The sequence below is a fragment of the Scyliorhinus canicula genome, chromosome 29 (genome assembly GCF_902713615.1).
Source record: "Scyliorhinus canicula chromosome 29, sScyCan1.1, whole genome shotgun sequence".
Classification (NCBI taxonomy): domain Eukaryota; kingdom Metazoa; phylum Chordata; class Chondrichthyes; order Carcharhiniformes; family Scyliorhinidae; genus Scyliorhinus; species Scyliorhinus canicula.
In genome coordinates, this window is record NC_052174.1 from 1429354 (window position 1) to 1447880 (window position 18527).

At 51.0% G+C, this 18527-nt stretch overlaps 1 long non-coding RNA gene across 19 annotated transcripts in view; it reads right to left on the reverse strand.

The window, feature by feature from the left end:
- LOC119958358 overlaps positions 1 to 16790 on the reverse strand; it is a 48342-nt gene extending 31552 nt beyond the window's left edge. For 15 of the 19 annotated variants that reach the window (XR_005459009.1, XR_005459006.1, XR_005459016.1 and 12 more), the window contains exons 1-8: positions 16625 to 16790; positions 10927 to 10987; positions 9338 to 9398; positions 6864 to 6924; positions 4997 to 5057; positions 3745 to 3805; positions 1877 to 1937; positions 762 to 822 (exon numbers count right to left, since the gene is read on the reverse strand). This is a non-coding gene — a long non-coding RNA (uncharacterized LOC119958358). The remainder of the gene's footprint in view (positions 1 to 761; positions 823 to 1876; positions 1938 to 3744; positions 3806 to 4996; positions 5058 to 6863; positions 6925 to 9337; positions 9399 to 10926; positions 10988 to 16624) is intronic. The other 4 variants (XR_005459005.1, XR_005458998.1, XR_005459011.1 and 1 more) reach the window with 3 other exon arrangements.
- Positions 16791 to 18527: the final 1737 nt, after the last annotated feature.

The window sequence follows — 18527 nt, forward strand, 5'->3', positions numbered from 1 at the left end:
TAAAGCTCCATCTACACTGGACCCATCAAACACTCCCAGGACAGGTACAGCACGGGGTTAGATACAGAGTAAAGCTCCCTCTACACTGTCCCCATCAAAAACTCATAGAACAGGTACAGAATGGGGTGAAATGCAGAGCAAAGCTCCATCTACACTGTCCCCATCAAACACTCCCAGGACAGATACAGCACGGGGTGAAATGCAGAGCAAAGCTCCCTCTACACTGTCCCCATCAAACACTCCCACGACAGGCAAGGCACAGGATAGGACACAATAGAGCTCCCTCTAGTCCTGTCCACAATTCTTCATTGCCAAATTGCTACGAGACTGTCCTTCGACAGTGCGGGACTTTCTGTTATCAAAGTCAGGATCTCAATAGGGGAATCTTATTCCGAGACTCCCACTGCATTTTACACCAGGAGATTGAAACCAACACGAGATTTCAACAGATCCATCCACTGGTCAAACGTTATCAGGGTAATTCTCCCGCCATTTTACCCTCACTGTTAACAGTGACGCACAGGGGGCAGTTAGAACCCTCCCGTCTCACTATAAATTTAATCTGCAATCACAGGGCCAACTACAGAACTTGTCCCAGTTACTTTTGGCGCAGCAGGGTCACGGGTCAGACACCAGCTGTTTCCTTGACTGAGCCTGTGCGTTACTCTGAGCCGCCGTTTGGGCAGCACCGGCTCATGGGACAAGAGCAGGTGCCGTGGCGATGGCTCCAGTGCAGACCAATCACATGGTCAGCGTCGTACCTGTGACACAGCAATGCAGTCAGGATTTCTGATACTTTTCACACCTGTTCCCGAATCCAACCTGCAATAAAATCAGAAAAAAGGATTAATTATAAACTAAAAGAGTAAATCAGCCCTTTCACAATCACAAACATGAACCTCATCCTCCCACACCTCCTGCTGTAGTCTATATTACGTGATATAAAAATGTAATCCACTGGACGTCGAAAAATAATATTTGTCTGCTCACTATCTACATCAAACACTCCCAAAACAGGTACAGCACGGGGTTAGATACAGAGTAAAGCTCCCTCTACACTGTCCCCATCAAACACTCCCAGGACAGGTACAGCACAGGGTTAGATACTGAGTAAAGCTCCCACAACACTGTCCCCATCAAACACTCCCAGGACAGGTACAGCGCGGTGTTAGATACAGAGTAAAGCTCCCTCTACACTGTCCCCATCAAACACTCCCAGGACAGGCAAGGCACAGGATAGGACACAATAGAGCTCCCTCTAGTCCTGTCCACAATTCTTCATTGCCAAATTGCTACGAGACTGTCCTTCGACAGTGCGGGACTTTCTGTTATCAAAGTCAGGATCTCAATAGGGGAATCTTATTCCGAGACTCCCACTGCATTTTACACAAGGAGATTGAAACCAACACGAGATTTCAACAGATCCATCCACTGGTCAAACATCAGGGTCATTCTCCCGCCATTTGAAAAAATATGAAAATCGCTTATTGTCACGAGTAGGATGTTACGGGAATTGAACCGTGCTGCTGGCCTGCTTGGTTTGCTTTCAAAGCCAGCGATTTAGCCCAGTGTGCTAAACAGTCCCATCTACCCTCACGTTTTACCCATTTTACCCTCACTGTTAACAGTGACGTACTGGGGGCAGTTAGATCCCTCCCCTCTCACTATAAGTTTAATCTGCAATCACAGGGCCAACTACAGAACTTGTCCCAGTTACTTTTGGCGCAGCAGGGTCACGGGTCAGACACCAGCTGTTTCCTTGACTGAGCCTGTGCGTTACTCTGAGCCGCCGTTTGGGCAGCACCGGCTCATGGGACAAGAGCAGGTGCCGTGGCGATGGCTCCAGGGCAGACCAATCACATGGTCAGCGTCGTACCTGTGACACAGCAATGCTGTCAGGATTTCTGCTACTTTTCACACCTGTTCCCGAATCCAACCTGCAATAAAATCAGAAAAAGGGATTAATTATAAACTAAAAGAGTAAATCAGCCCTTTCACAATCCCAAACATGCACCTCATCCTCCCACACCGCCTGCTGTCGTCTATATTACATGATATGAAAATGTAATCCACTGGACGTCGAAAAATAATATTGGTCTGCTCACTATCTACATCAAACACTCCCAGGACAGGTACAGCCCGGTGTTAGATACAGAGTAAAGCTCCATCTACACTGTCCCCATCAAACACTCCCAGGACAGGTACAGCACGGGGTTAGATACAGAGTAAAGCCCCCTCTACACTATCCACATCAAACACTCTCCGGACAGATACAGCACGGGGTTAGATACAGAGTAAAGCTCCCTCTACACTGTCCCCATCAAACACTCCCAGGACAGGTACAGCACGGGGTTAGATACAGAGTAAAGCTCCCTCTCCACTGTCCCCATCAAACACTCCCAGGACAGGTACAGCACGGGGTTAGATACAGAGTAAAGCTCCATCTACACTGTCCCTATCAAACACTCCCAGGACAGGTACAGCACAGGGTTTGAAACAGAGTAAAGCTCCCTCTACACTGTCCCCATCAAACACTCCCAGGACAGGTACAGCACGGGGTTAGATACAGAGTAAAGCTCCCTCCACACTGTCCCCATCAAACACTCCCAGGACAGGTACAGCACGGGGTTAGATACAGAGTAAAGCTCCCTCCACACTGTCCCCATCAAACACTCCCAGGACAGGTACAGCACGGGGTTAGATACAGAGTAAAGCACCCTCTACACTGTCCCCATCAAACACTCCCAGGACAGGTACAGCACGGGGTTAGATACAGAGTAAAGCTCCATCTACACTGTCCCCATCAAACACTCCCAGGACAGGTACAGCACAGGGTTAGATAGAGTAAAGCTCCCTCTACACTGTCCCCATCAAACACTCCCAGGACAGGTACAGCGCGGGGTTAGATACAGAGTAAAGCTCCCTCTACACTGTCCCCATCAAACACTCCCAGGACAGGTACAGCACGGGGTTAGATACAGAGTAAAGCTCCCTCTACACTGGCCCCATCAAACACTCCCAGGACAGGTACCGCACGGGGTTAGATACAGAGTAAAGCTCCCTCTACACTGTCCCCCTCAAAAACTCATAGAACAGGTACAGAATGGGGTGAAATGCAGAGCAAAGTTCCCTCTGCACTGGCTCCATCAAACACTCCCAGGACAGGTACAGCACGGGGTTAGATACAGAGTAAAGCTCCCGCAACACTGTCCCCATCAAATACTCCCAGGACAGGCAAGGCACAGGATAGGACACAATAGAGCTCCCTCTAGTCCTGTCCACAATTCGTCATTGCCAAATTGCTACGAGACTGTCCTTCGACAGTGCGGGACTTTCTGTTATCAAAGTCAGGCTCTCAATAGGGGAATCTTATTCCGAGACTCGCACTGCATTTTACACCAGGAGATTGAAACCAACACGAGGTTTCAACAGATCCATCCACTGGTCAAACGTTATCAGGGTAATTCTCCCGCCATTTTACCCTCACTGTTAACAGTGACGCACAGGGGGCAGTTAGAACCCTCCCGTCTCACTATAAATTTAATCTGCAATCACAGGGCCAACTACAGAACTTGTCCCAGTTACTTTTGGCGCAGCAGGGTCACGGGTCAGACACCAGCTGTTTCCTTGACTGAGCCTGTGCGTTACTCTGAGCCGCCGTTTGGGCAGCACCGGCTCATGGGACAAGAGCAGGTGCCGTGGCGATGGCTCCAGGGCAGACCAATCACATGGTCAGCGTCGTACCTGTGACACAGCAATGCTGTCAGGATTTCTGCTACTTTTCACACCTGTTCCCGAATCCAACCTGCAATAAAATCAGAAAAAAGGATTAATTATAAACTAAAAGAGTAAATCAGCCCTTTCACAATCCCAAACATGCACCTCATCCTCCCACACCGCCTGCTGTAGTCTATATTACGTGATATAAAAATGTAATCCACTGGACGTCGAAAAATAATATTGGTCTGCTCACTATCTACATCAAACACTCCCAGGACAGGTACAGCACGGGGTTTAAAACAATGTAAAGCTCGCCCGACACTGTCCCCACCAAACACTCCCAGGACAGGTACAGCACGGGGTTAGATACAGAGTAAAGCTCCCTCTACACTGTCCCCATCAAACACTCCCAGGACAGGTACAGCACGGGGTTAGATACAGAGTATAGCTCCCTCTACATTGTCCCCATCAAACACTCCCAGGACAGGTACAGCACGGGGTTAGATACAGAGTAAAGCTCCCTCTACACTGTCCCCATCAAACACTCCCAGGACAGGTACAGCACGGGGTTAGATACAGAGTAAAGGTCCCTCTACACTGTCCCCATCAAACACTCCCAGGACAGGCAAGGCACAGGATAGGACACAATAGAGCTCCCTCTACTCCTGTCCACAATTCTTCATTGCCAAATTGCTACGAGACTGTCCTTCGACAGTGCGGGACTTTCTGTTCTCAAAGTCAGGCTCTCAATAGGGGAATCTTATTCCGAGACTCCCACCGAATTTTACACCAGGAGATTGAAACCAACACGAGGTTTCAACAGATCCATCCACTGGTCAAACATCAGGGTCATTCTCCCGCCATTTGAAAAAAATGAAAATCGCTTATTGTCACGAGTAGGATGTTACGGGAATTGAACCGTGCTGCTGGCCTGCTTGGTTTGCGTTCAAAGCCAGCGATTTAGCCCAGTGTGCTAAATAGCCCCATCTACCCTCACGTTTTACCCATTTTACCCTCACTGTTAACAGTGACGTACTGGGGGCAGTTAGAACCCTCCCTCCTCACTATAAATTTAATCTGCAATCACAGGGCCAACTACAGAACTTGTCCCAGTTACTTTTGGCGCAGCAGGGTCACGGGTCAGACACCAGCTGTTTCCTTGACTGAGCCTGTGCGTTACTCTGAGCCGCCGTTTGGGCAGCACCGGCTCATGGCACAAGAGCAGGTGCCGTGGCGATGGCTCCAGGGCAGACCAATCACATGGTCAGCGTCGTACCTGTGACACAGCAATGCTGTCAGGATTTCTGCTACTTTTCACACCTGTTCCCGAATCCAACCTGCAATAAAATCAGAAAAAAGGATTAATTATAAACTGAAAGAGTAAATCAGCCCTTTCACAATCCCAAACATGCATCTCATTCACCCACACCGTCTGCTGTCGTCTATATTACGTGATATAAAAATGGGGCAGCACGGTAGCATGTTGGTTAGCGTAAATGCTTCAACAGGTCCAGGGTCCCAGGTTCGGTCCCGGCTGGGTCACTGTCTGTGCGGAGTCTGCACGTCCTCCCAGTGTGTGCGTGGGTTTCCTCCGGGTGCTCCGGTTTCCTCCCACAGTCCAAAGATGTGCGGGTGAGGTGGATTGGCCATGTTAAATTGCCCGTAGTGTCCTAAAAAGTAAGGTTGGGGGGGGGGTCGTTGGGTTACGGGTATAGGGTGGATACGTGGGTTTGAGTAGGATGATCATTGCTCGGCACAACATCGAGGGCCGAAGGGCCTGTTCTGTGCTGTACTGTTCTGTTCTATGTAATGCACTGGACGTCGAAGAATAATATTTGACTGCTCACTATCTACATCAGAACACTCCCAGAACAGGTACAGCGTGGGGTTTAAAACAATGTAAAGCTCGCTCTACACTGTCCCCATCAAACAATCCCAGGACGGGTACAGCACGGGATTAGATACAGAGTGAAGCTCCCTCTACACTGTCCCATCAAACACTCCCAGGACAGGTACAGCACGGGGTTAGATACAGAGGAAAGATCCCTCAACACTGTCCCCATCAAACACTCCCAGGACAGATACAGCACGGGGTCAGATACAGAGTAAAGCTCCCTCTACACTGTCCCCATCAAACACTCCCAGGACAGGTACAGCATGGGGTTAGATACAGAGTAAAGCTCCATCTACACTGTCCCCAACAAACACTCCCAGGACAGGTACAGCACGGGGTTAGATACAGAGTAAAGCTCCATCTACACTGTCCCCATCAAACACTCCGAGGACAGATACAGCACGGGGTTAGATACAGAGTAAAGCTCCCTCTACACTGTCCCCATCAAACACACCCAGGACAGGTACAGCACAGGGTTAGATACAGAGTAAAGCTCCCTCTACACTGTCCCCATCAAACACTCCCAGGACAGGTACAGCGCGGGGTTAGATACAGAGTAAAGCTCCCTCTACACTGTCCCCATCAAAAACTCATAGAACAGGTACAGAATGGGGTGAAATGCAGAGTAAAGCTCCCTCTACACTGTCCCCATCAAACACTCCCAGGAGAGGTCCAGCACAGGGTTAGATACAGAGTAAAGCTCCCGCAACACTGTCCCCATCAAACACTCCCACGACAGGCAAGGCACAGGATAGGACACAATAGAGCTCCTTCTACTCCTGTCCACAATTCTTCATTGCCAAATTGCTACGAGACTGTCCTTCGACAGTGCGGGACTTTCTGTTATCAAAGTCAGGCTCTCAATAGGGGAATCTTATTCCGAGACCCCCACTGCATTTCAAACCAGGAGATTGAAACCAACACGAGATTTCAACAGATCCATCCACTGGTCAAACATTATCAGGGTAATTCTCCCGCCATTTTACCCTCACTGTTAACAGTGACGTACTGGGGGCAGTTAGAACCCTCCCTTCTCACTATAAATTTAATCTGCAATCACAGGGCCAACTACAGAACTTGTCCCAGTTACTTTTGGCGCAGCAGGGTCACGGGTCAGACACCAGCTGTTTCCTTGACTGAGCCTGTGCGTTACTCTGAGCCGCCGTTTGGGCAGCACCGGCTCATGGGACAAGAGCAGGTGCCGTGGCGATGGCTCCAGGGGAGACCAATCACATGGTCAGCGTCGTACCTGTGACACAGCAATGCTGTCAGGATTTCTGCTACTTTTCACACCTGTTCCCGAATCCAACCTGCAATAAAATCAGAAAAAAGGATTAATTATAAACTAAAAGAGTAAATCAGCCCTTTCACAATCCCAAACATGCATCTCATCCTCCCACACCGCCTGCTGTAGTCTATATTACGTGATATAAAAATATAATGCACTGCACGTCGAAAAATAATATTTGTCTGCTCACTATCTACATCAAACACTCCCAGGACAGGTACAGCGTGGGGTTTAAAACAATGAAAAGCTCGCTCTACGCCAGGGGTGGGCAAACTTTTCCGTGCAAGGGCCACATTCAGAAATTAACAATTTTAAAAGGGCCGCATCGTATATTAAGTAAAATAATTAATATTTAAAATAGCAAAAATAAAAGGTCTTTAACGAAAAAAAAGCACATTTATTTGAAAAACAAAGTAACCCAGTAAGTAACAGAAAAATGTCAATGAGAATGATGCATCTGACTGCAGTCATTTACCAGTTTGTTGAAATCAGGTGTCAAGTTGCTTGTGCTGATCCTTAACCCTGACAGAAGCACAGCCTGGCCGACTCAACGATAAAAACGCGCGTAGTGGGGTGGATGAGTGGGGCTGCCTTATTGGTCGGTTTAGTTGGGTGTGCGACCAATAATCAGGCTTATTGTTTGTAACCTGGACTCCAATTGGTCGCACAACCAACTAAACCGACCAATGAGACAGCCCCAGTCATCCACCCCACTACGCGCGTTTTAATGCTGCCCGCCAATGAGGTGCCCGGAATCATAACCGGCATTTTTGAAAAGCTGCCTGGGAAAAGCCGCTGAAGTAAATGCGCTTATTGAATAAGCGCATTTACTTCCGCGGCTTTTCCTGAGCGGCTCTTCAAAAATGCCGGTTATGATTCCGGTCAAATCATTGGCGGGGCGCATAAAAACCTTTGTCGGGCCGCATGCGGCCCGCGGGCCGTAGTTTGCCCACCCCTGCTCTACGCTGTCCCCATCAAACACTCCCAGGACAGGAACAGCACGGGGTTAGATACAGAGTAAAGCTCCCTCTACACTGTCCCCATCAAACACTCCCAGGACAGGTACAGCATGGGGTTAGATACAGAGTAAAGCTCCCTCTACACTGTCCCCATCAAACACTCCCAGGACAGGTACAGCACGGGGTTAGATACGGAGTAAAGCTCCCTCTACGCTGTCCCCATCAAACACTCCCAGGACAGGTATAGCACGGGGTTAGATACAGAGTAAAGCTCCCTCTCACGGTCCCTATCAAACACTCCCAGGACAGGTACAGCACGGGGTTAGATACAGAGTAAAGCTCCCTCTACACTGTCCCCATCAAACACTCCCAGGACAGGTACAGCACGGGGTTAGATACAGAGTAATGCTCCCTCTCACGGTCCCTATCAAACACTGCCAGGACAGGTACAGCGCGGGGTGAAATGCAGAGTAAAGCTCCCACAACACTGTCCCCATCAAAAACTCCCAGTAAAAGGTACAGCACGGGATTTAATACAGAGTAAAGCTCCCTCCACACTGTCCCCATCAAACACTCCCACGACAAGCAAGGCACACAGGGTTGGATACAATAGTGTCCCTCTACTCCTGTCCACAATTCTTCAGTGCCAAATTGCTACGAGACTGTCCTTCGACAATGCGGGACTTTCTGTTCTCAAAGTCAGGCTCTCACTAGGGGAATCTTATTCCGAGACTCCCACTGCATTTTACACCAGGAGATTGAAACCAAAACGAGGTTTCAACAGATCCATCCACTGGTCAAACATCAGGGTCATTCTCCCGCCATTTGAAAAATATGAAAATCGCTTATTGTCACAAGTAGGATGTTACGGGAATCGAACCGTGCTGCTGGCCTGCTTGGTTTCGTTCAAAGCCAGCGATTTAGCCCAGTGTGTTAAACAGTCCCATCTACCCTCACATTTTACCCATTTTACCCTCACTGTTTTTTTTTTTAAATTTAGATTACCCAATTATTTTTTTCCAATTAAGGGGCAATTTAGCATGGCCAATCCACCTACTCTGCACATTTTTGGGTTGTGGGGGCGAAACCCACGCAGACACGGGGAGAATGTGCAAACTCCACACGGACAGTGACCCAGAGCCGGGATCGAACCTGGGACCTCAGCGCCGTGAGGCGGTTGTGCTAACCACTAGGCCACCACGCTGCCCTTTACCCTCACTGTTAACAGTGACGTACTGGGGGCAGTTAGAACCCTCCCTTCTCACTATAAATTTAATCTGCAATCACAGGGCCAACTACAGAACTTGTCCCAGTTACTTTTGGCGCAGCAGGGTCACGGGTCAGACACCAGCTGTTTCCTTGACTGAGCCTGTGCGTTACTCTGAGCCGCCGTTTGGGCAGCACCGGCTCATGGGACAAGAGCAGGTGCCGTGGCGATGGCTCCAGGGGAGACCAATCACATGGTCAGCGTCGTACCTGTGACACAGCAATGCAGTCAGGATTTCTGCTACTTTTCACACCTGTTCCCGAATCCAACCTGCAATAAAATCAGAAAAAAGGATTAATTATAAACTAAAAGAGTAAATCAGCCCTTTCACAATCCCAAACATGCATCTCATCCTCCCACACCGCCTGCTGTAGTCTATATTACGTGATATAAAAATGGGGCAGCACGGTAGCATGTTGGTTAGCGTAAATGCTTCACAGCTCCAGGGTCCCAGGTTCGATTCCCGGCTGGGTCACTGTCTGTGCGGAGTCTGCACGTCCTCCCCGTGTGTGCGTGGGTTTCCTCCGGGTGCTCCGGTTTCCTCCCACAGTCCAAAGATGTGCGGGTTAGGTGGATTGGCCATGTTAAATTGCCCGTAGTGTCCTAAAAAGTAAGGTGGGGGGGGGGGGGGGGGGGGGGGGGGGGGTCGTTGGGTTACGGGTATAGGGTGGATACGTGGGTTTGAGTAGGGTGATCATTGCTCGGCACAGCATCGAGGGCCGAAGGGCCTGTTCTGTTCTGTTCTATGTAATGCACCGGACGTCGAAGAATAATATTTGTCTGCTCACTATCTACATCAGAACACTCCCAGAACAGGTACAGCACGGGCTTAGATACAGAGTAAAGCTCCCTCTACACTGTCCCCATCAAACACTCCCAGGACAGGTACAGCACGGGGTTAGATACAGAGTAAAGCTCGCTCTACACTGTCCCCATCAAACAATCCCAGGACAGGTACAGCACGGGATTAGATACAGAGTGAAGCTCCCTCTACACTGTCCCCATCAAACACTCCCAGGACAGGTACAGCACGGGGTTAGATACAGAGTAAAGCTCCCTCTACACTGTCCCCATCAAACACTCCCAGGACAGGTACAGCATGGGGTTAGATACAGAGTAAAGCACCCTCTACACTGTCCCCATCAAAAACTCCCAGAACAGGTACAGAATGGGGTGAAATGCAGAGCAAAGTTCCCTCTACACTGTCCCCATCAAACACTCCCAGGACAGGTACAGCACGGGGTTAGAGACAGAGTAAAGCTCCCTCTACACTGTCCCCATCAAATACTCCCAGGACAGGCAAGGCACAGGGTTGGACACAATTGAGCTCCCTCTAGTCCTGTCCACAATTCTTCATTGCCAAATTGCTACGAGACTGTCCTTCGACAGTGCGGGACTTTCTGTTATCAAAGTCAGGCTCTCAATAGGGGAATCTTATTCCGAGATTTCACACCAGGAGATTGAAACCAACACGACATTTCAACAGATCCATCCACTGGTCAAATATTATCAGGGTAATTCTCCCGCCATTTTACCCTCACTGTTAACAGTGACGTACTGGGGGCAGTTAGAACCCTCCCTCCTCACTATCAATTTAATCTGCAATCACAGGGCCAACTACAGAACTTGTCCCAGTTACTTTTGGCGCAGCAGGGTCACGGGTCAGACACCAGCTGTTTCCTTGACTGAGCCTGTGCGTTACTCTGAGCCGCCGTTTGGGCAGCACCGGCTCATGGGACAAGAGCAGGTGCCGTGGCGATGGCTCCAGGGGAGACCAATCACATGGTCAGCGTCGTACCTGTGACACAGCAATGCTGTCAGGATTTCTGCTACTTTTCACACCTGTTCCCGAATCCAACCTGCAATAAAATCAGAAAAAAGGATTAATTATAAACTAAAAGAGTAAATCAACCCTTTCACAATCCCAAACATGAACCTCATCCTCCCACACCGCCTGCTGTAGTCTATATTACGTGATATAAAAATGTAATGAACTGGACGTCGAAAAATAATATTTGGCTGCTCACTATCTACATCAAACACTCCCAGGACAGGTACAGCGTGGGGTTTAAAACAATGTAAAGCTCGCCCGACACTGTCCCCATCAAACACTCCCAGGACAGATACAGCACGGGGTTAGATACAGAGTAAAGCTCCGTCTACACTGTCCCCATCAAACACTCCCAGGACAGGTACAGCACGGGGTTAGATACAGAGTAAAGCTCCCTCTACACTGTCCCCATCAAACACTCCCAGGACAGGTACAGCACGGGGGGTTAGATAGAGTAAAGCTCCCTCTGCACTGACCCCATCAAACACTCCCAGGACAGGTACAGCACGGGGTTAGATACAGAGTAAAGCTCCCTCTACACTGTCCCCATCAAACACTCCCAGGACAGGTACAGCACGGGATTAGATACAGAGTAAAGCTCCCTCTACACTGTCCCCATCAAACACTCTCAGGACAGGTACAGCACGGGGTTAGATACAGAGTAAAGCTCCCTCTACACTGTCCCCATCAAACACTCCCAGGACAGGTACAGCATGGGGTTAGATACAGAGTAAAGCTCCCTCTACACTGTCCCCATCAAACACTCCCAGGACAGGTACAGCACGGAGTTACATGCAGAGTAAAGCTCAGTCACACTGCCCTTCTCGCTGGCATATAGCCAACACATAGAAAAATACATCTTTTTACATTCGAATCATTTCTTCCCAGGTTAGAGGCGAGGCAAACAGCTGGCTGCACTGGCCACGTGTGCAGCAAATCGATCAGGACATAGGAGGTATAAGCTGCTGGAATTGCCAGGGTTCGAAGAATGGTCGAGCACTCGTTCAGAGGTCGGTGAAAGTAGCAGGCAGGTAGAGTGCGGTCAAGAGTAAGGGTGAAGGAGAGCACGCTGGCGCAGTGGTTCATGTCGCTGCCTCACGGCGCCAAGGACACGGGTCACTGTCCGTGTGGCGTTTGCACATTCTCCCCGTGTCTACGTGGGTTTCGCCCGCAACCCAAACATGATGTGCAGGGTAGGTGGACTGGCCACACTAAGTTGCCCCTTAATTGGAAGAAAAAGAATTGGGTACTCTAACAAAAACATTACGGGTGGAGATGTGCGGGGATGGGTTGGGCAGACAATCCCCTCACTCCAGGCACCACCTTGAAACCCATCTCGTGTCACTAGCCAGCAGCTTTTCCTGTTAGCCCAGCCAGTATTCTGTTCAAGTTATCCAATTTGTGAGAAAACGTTGCCCCTCGGTGTCTCCACTCCTTTCAACAGTGGAAACGGTCTCTCCCAATCTGCTCTGCCCAGATGCTCCCCCCCCCCCCTTATTTTAAACGCCTCGACTGAGCACCATCTGCACAATGGCCCCAACTTCCACATCAGAAACATTTAAAATTATATAGAAACATTTAAAATTATGAAGGGAATAGATAGGATAGATGCGGGCAGGTTGTTTCCACTGGCGGGTGACAGCAGAACTAGGGGCATAGCCTCAAAATAAGGGGAAGTAGATTTAGAACTGAGTTTAGGAGGAACTTCTTCACCCAAAGGGTTGTGAATCTATGGAATTCCTTGCCCAGTGAAGCAGTTGAGGCTCCTTCATTACATGTTTTTAAGGTAAAGATAGATAGTTTTTTGAAGAATAAAGGGATTAAGGGTTATGGTGTTCGGGCCGGAAAGTGGAGCTGAGTCCACAAAAGATCAGCCATGATCTCATTGAATGGCGGAGCAGGCTCGAGGGGCCAGATGGCCGACTCCTGCTCCTATTTCTTATGTTCTTATCAGTGAATTCATCTCCTAACTCTGTTCTAGAATCGAAACCCTTCACATTCTTTCTCGCATACTGCAAACAACACCAGTCTACACTCAGCCACTGTTTTATCAAGACTCAACACCATCTCCATGGCTCCCGTGTCCCTGTTAACGAAGCCAGGAATACCATATGCTGTATTAAGCAGTTGTCAAGACTTCCCCGCCTTTTTCAATGATTCATGCACGCCCACACTCTGGTCTCCACGCTCCTGCACCGCGTTTGGAACGCGCCCTCCGTTTTACAATGCTCCCGTGTTCCTCCAGCCAAAATGAACCGCTTTGCATTTTACTAAAATTAAATGACACCGGTTGCCGGCGTGCCTGTTGCTCCCGGCCGTCCCAGCTGCAGATCGGCTGTTACCCCAAAGCGTAGATCACAAGGTCCCCACTGGAGCCCTTCTTTCTGCTGGAGAAACATCTGCTTCCTGTCACTCAGCCAATTCAAAATCCACGTGAGGGAGAACTCCCCCCCCCCCCCCCCCCCCCTCCCCCCCTCGTCAAAGCAAGTCTAAGATTGTAGTCGGTGGCTGCACCATTTCCACCGACTTCCGTCAGGATCCTCAGACACCAGGGGCAGCAGGGTAGCATGGTGGTTAGCATAAATGCTTCACAGCTCCAGGGTCCCAGGTTCGATTCCCGGCTGGGTCTGACGTACGAGGAGAGATTGACTCGGTTGGGATTGTTCTCGCTGGAGTTCAGAAGAATGGGGGGGGATCTCATGGAGACTTATAAAATTCTAACGGGACTGGACAGGGTAGATGCAGGGAAGATGTTCCCAATGATGGATGTGCCCAGCGCGGTAGCATGGTGGTTAGCATAAATGCTTCACAGCTCCAGGGTCCCAGGTTCGATTCCCGGCTGGGTCACTGTCTGTGCGGAGTCTGCACGTCCCCCCCCTGTGTGCATGGGTTTCCTCCGGGTGCTCCGGTTTCCTCCCAGTCCAAAGATGTGCGGGTTAGGTGGATTGGCCATGATAAATTGCCCGTAGTGTCCTAATAAAAGTAAGGTTAAGGGGGGGTTGTTGGGTTACGGGTATAGGGTGGATACGTGGGTTTGAGTAGGGTGATCATGGCTCGGCACAACATTGAGGGCCGAAGGGCCTGTTCTGTGCTGTACTGTTCTATGTCTATGTCAGGGGAAGAGGCCCTTCGCGTACCTTAGTACCCAATTCTTCTTACAATTAAGGGGCAATTTAGCATGAGCAATCCACCTACCCTGAGCATATTTGGGTTGTGACGGGGGGGGGTTTGGAGAGAGAGAAGACCCATGCAGACACGGGACTAATATGCAAACTCCACAAGGACAGTGGCCCAGGATTGGACCTGGGTCCTCGACACCGTGCTAACCACTGAGCCATCGTGCTGCCGTAGCCCTGATCTATTCTAATCCCATTTCCCAGCACGGTCTGTAGCCTTACTTGCTGGGGTGTTTCAAATACAACATCTAAATCCTTCTGGAATGTTCTGAGGGTCTCTGCCCCCACCCCCCTTTCAGGCAGCGAGTTCCAGACTCCCACCCCCCTCTGGGGGAAAAGGTTTTTCCTCACATCCCCTCTAAACCTCCTGCCCCTCACCTGAAATCTCTGCCCCTTGGTCACCAAGGGGAAAGGTTTCTTCCCATGCATGACCCTCAATTTTACACACCTCAATCAGGCCCCCCCCCCCCCCCCCCCCAGACATCTCGGCTCCAGGGAAAACAACCCCAGCCTCTCCTCATAGCTTGAACGCTCCAGCCCAGGGAGCATAGAACATAGAACAGTACAGCACAGAACAGGCCCTTCGGCCCTCAATGTTGTGGCGAGCCATGATCACCCTACTCAAACCCACGTATCCACCCTATACCCGTAACCCAACCCTTAACCTTACTTTTATTAGCACACTACGGGCAATTTATCATGGCCAATCCACCTAACCCGCACATCTTTGGACTGTGGGAGGAAACCGGAGCACCCGGAGGAAACCCATCCTGGGGATTCTCCTCTGCACTCTGGTTAAATCCTTAGGGGCCAGTGCCGACTCGATAAGCCGAATGGCCTCTTTCTGCACAGTGGGGATTGTACAAAAAGGCAGTATCCCTCACCAACTAACAGATCCACACTCCAGCAGCGTTGGACAGGGTTAAACTCACTCACCCATGTTGGGCTAGTACAGAGAACATAAGAACTAGGATGAGTAAGCCACCTGGCTCCTCGAGCCTGCTCCGCCATTCATGGCTGATCTTTTGGGGGGGGGGGGGGGGGGGGGAGGACTCAGCTCCACTTACCCACTCGCTCACTGTCACCCTTAATTCCTTTAGTGTTCAAAAATCTATCTACCTTTACAATAAAACATTTCGTGAAGGAGCCTCGACTGCTTCACTGGGCAGGGAATTCCATAGATTCACAACCCTTTGGGTGAACAAGTTCCTCCTCAACTCAGTCCTAAATCTGTTCCCCCTTATTTTGGAAGGATGCCACCTAGTTGTAGTTTCACCCCTCGGTTAGAACATAGAACAGTACAGCACAGAACAGGCCCTTCGGCCCTCAATGTTGTGCCGAGCAATGATCACCCTACTTAAACCCACGTAACCCGTATACCCGTAACCCAACAATCCCCCCATTAACCTTACACTACGGGCAATTTAGCATGGCCAATCCACCTAACCCGCACATCTTTGGACTGTGGGAGGAAACCGGAGCACCCGGAGGAAACCCACGCACACACGGGGAGGATGTGCAGACTCCGCACAGACAGTGACCCAAGGCGGAATCGAACCTGGGACCCTGGAGTTGTGAAGCGATTGTGCTATCCACAATGCTACCGTGCTGCCTCCACAATGCTACCGTGCTGCCTATTAGTCAAACATAACCTGCTATTCATGAACCCACGCTGCGTCTGCCCAATGGAACAATTTCTACCTAGACGTCTCGCTATTCCTTCCTTCCTGGTAGATTCAAATATTTTACCCGCCTCGGACTCTAATAATAATTCTTTCGTGTCGCAAGTAAGCTGACATTAACACTGCAATGACGTTACTGTGAAAAGCCCCAGGTCGCCACATTCCGGCGCCTGTTCGGCTACACCGAGGGAGAATTCAGAATGTCCAATTCACCTAACAGCACGTCTTTCGGGACTTGTGGGAGGAAACCGGAGCACCCGGAGGAAACCCACACAGACTCTGCAGTTAGTGACCCAAGCCGGGAATCGAACCTGGGACCCTGGAGCTGTGAAGCCACAGTGCTAACCACTGAACTAACGTGCCACCCCCTTCCTCTACCTCCTCTTTTTAAACAGCAGAGTAACATTTGCAGGTTTCCTATCTGCTGAAGCCGCCGCAGAGTGCGGTGAACTTTGGCAAATTACCACGAGCGCCGTTACTATTTCCCATGCCACCTCCTTTAGTCTCCGGGAAACATTCCATCTGGGCCAGGAGACTTGTCCACCTTTAACCACCCCATTACCACAGCCTCCTTGCCAACAGGGTTTACCATCAGCAGAGGATGGGCCGAGTAGCCTCATCCTGCACCCCCTCCCCTCCTCCACTCATTGCACCTCCCTCCAGGCTGGTCCCAGGGGCTGGGACGTGGACAGGAGGCCGCGGGCCCGCCCGCCGCCATCTTGTAGCCGCCTCCCCGGACGCTGAGGACAAACACAGGCCCCGTACACCCCATCCCCACCGCCCCGCCGCATCCTGTCCATCACTTACTGAGCGGAGCCGCTCCCCGCCGCCATCCCGCCCAGGCAGCCGGGCGCTCGGAGGCTCCGGGAGGGAGGATGGCGAGGGATTGGGGAGCCCGACCTGACCAGAACTGCAACCGCCATCACCGACGCGCCAAGAGGAAAGGGGGCGGGGCTGGGAGGGCACTGCGCGCGCAGCCTCCCGCCGAAAGAGACTTCGCCAGTGCCCGGATGCAGCCGAGTCCCGCCGGAAGGGGCTTCCGCAGTGCCCGGATGCAGCCGAGTCCCGCCGAAAGGGGCTTCCGCAGTGCCCGGATGCAGCCGAGTCCCGCCGACCTCGGCAGTGCCCGGATGTAGCCGAGTCCCGCCGACCTCGGTAGTGCCCGGATACAACCGAGTCCCACCGAAAGGAGCTTCGGCTGTGCCCGGATGCAGCCGAGTCCCGCCGACTTCGGTCGTGCCCGGATGGAGCCGAGCTCCGCCGACCTCGGCAACGCCCGGAGCCCGGCCGCCTTCGGCAATCTCCGGAAGCAGCCGATTCGCCCCCTGGAGACCTCGGGTATTTCCGGCAATCGCCAGGCAACACCGCCGCCATCTTTGTCCAAGTGGAATGAACAGAAATAAATCATGTGAAAAATTTATTTTGTGCAATTTCCCTGATTAAAAATCGATTAAAGATGCCGCCTTTGATTGAATGTGTTCTTTTGTGAGGGGATCTGCTGCTGTTCTGAGACATTCAGTCCTTCCATTCAGCCCTGCCATGTAATACCATCCTGACTAAATTTGGGCGTCACCTCAACTCCCCACCCTGACTGGGAAATATATCGGCCGTTCCTTCACTGTCGCCGGCGCAAAATCCTGGCACTCCCTCCCTAACTGCACAGCGGCCGTACCTACACCACACGGACTGCACTGGGCTCAAGGCCGAGGGCTCACCCACCACCTTCTCAAGGGGCAATTAGGGATGGGCAATAAAGGCTGACCTAACCGAATATAGAACTGGCTCGGTCAGAGAAGGGAGAGGGTAGCAGTAGAAGGGTGTTTTCTGAATAGAAGGTTGTGACTAGCGGTGTTCCACAGGGATACAACCGTTCCGGGGCCTCACGGTAGCATGGTGGTTAGCATCAATGCTTCACAGCTCCAGGGTCCCAGGTTCGATTCCCGGCTGGGTCACTGTCTGTGTGGAGTCTGCACGTCCTCCCCGTGTGTGCGTGGGTTTCCTCCGGGTGCTCCGGTTTCCTCCCACAGTCCAAAGATGTGCGGGTTAGGTGGATTGGCCATGCTAAATTTCCCGTAGTGTAAGGTTAATGGGGGGATTGTTGGGTTACGGGTATACGGGTTACGTGGGTTTAAGTAGGGTGATCATGGCTCGGCACAACATCGAGGGCCGAAGGGCCTGTTCTGTGCTGTACTGTTCTATGTTCTATGTTCTATGATCTGTACTGTGGCCTCTGTTGTTTGAGAGAATTGAGAACAGTACAGCACAGAACAGACCCTTCGGCCCTCGATGTTGTGCCGAGCAATGATCACCCTACTCAAACCCACATATCCACCCTATACCCGTAACCCAACAACCCCCCCTTAACCTTACTTTTTTATTAGGACACTACGGGCAATTTAGCATGGCCAATCCACCTAACCCGCACATCTTTGGACTGTGGGAGGAAACCGGAGCACCCGGAGGAAACCCACGCACACACGGGGACGATGTGCAGACTCCGCACAGACAGTGACCCAGCCGGGAATCGAACCTGGGACCCTGGAGCCGTGAAGCATTTATGCTAACCACCATGCTACCCTGCTGCTGGTGTACATAAACGAGTTGGAGGAAAATGTCTGATTAATACGTTTGCGAATGGCACTGTTGCTCTATTTATTTATCACGATGAACCACAAGCCTTTCCCTTATATCGATCGAATGACCACACAGC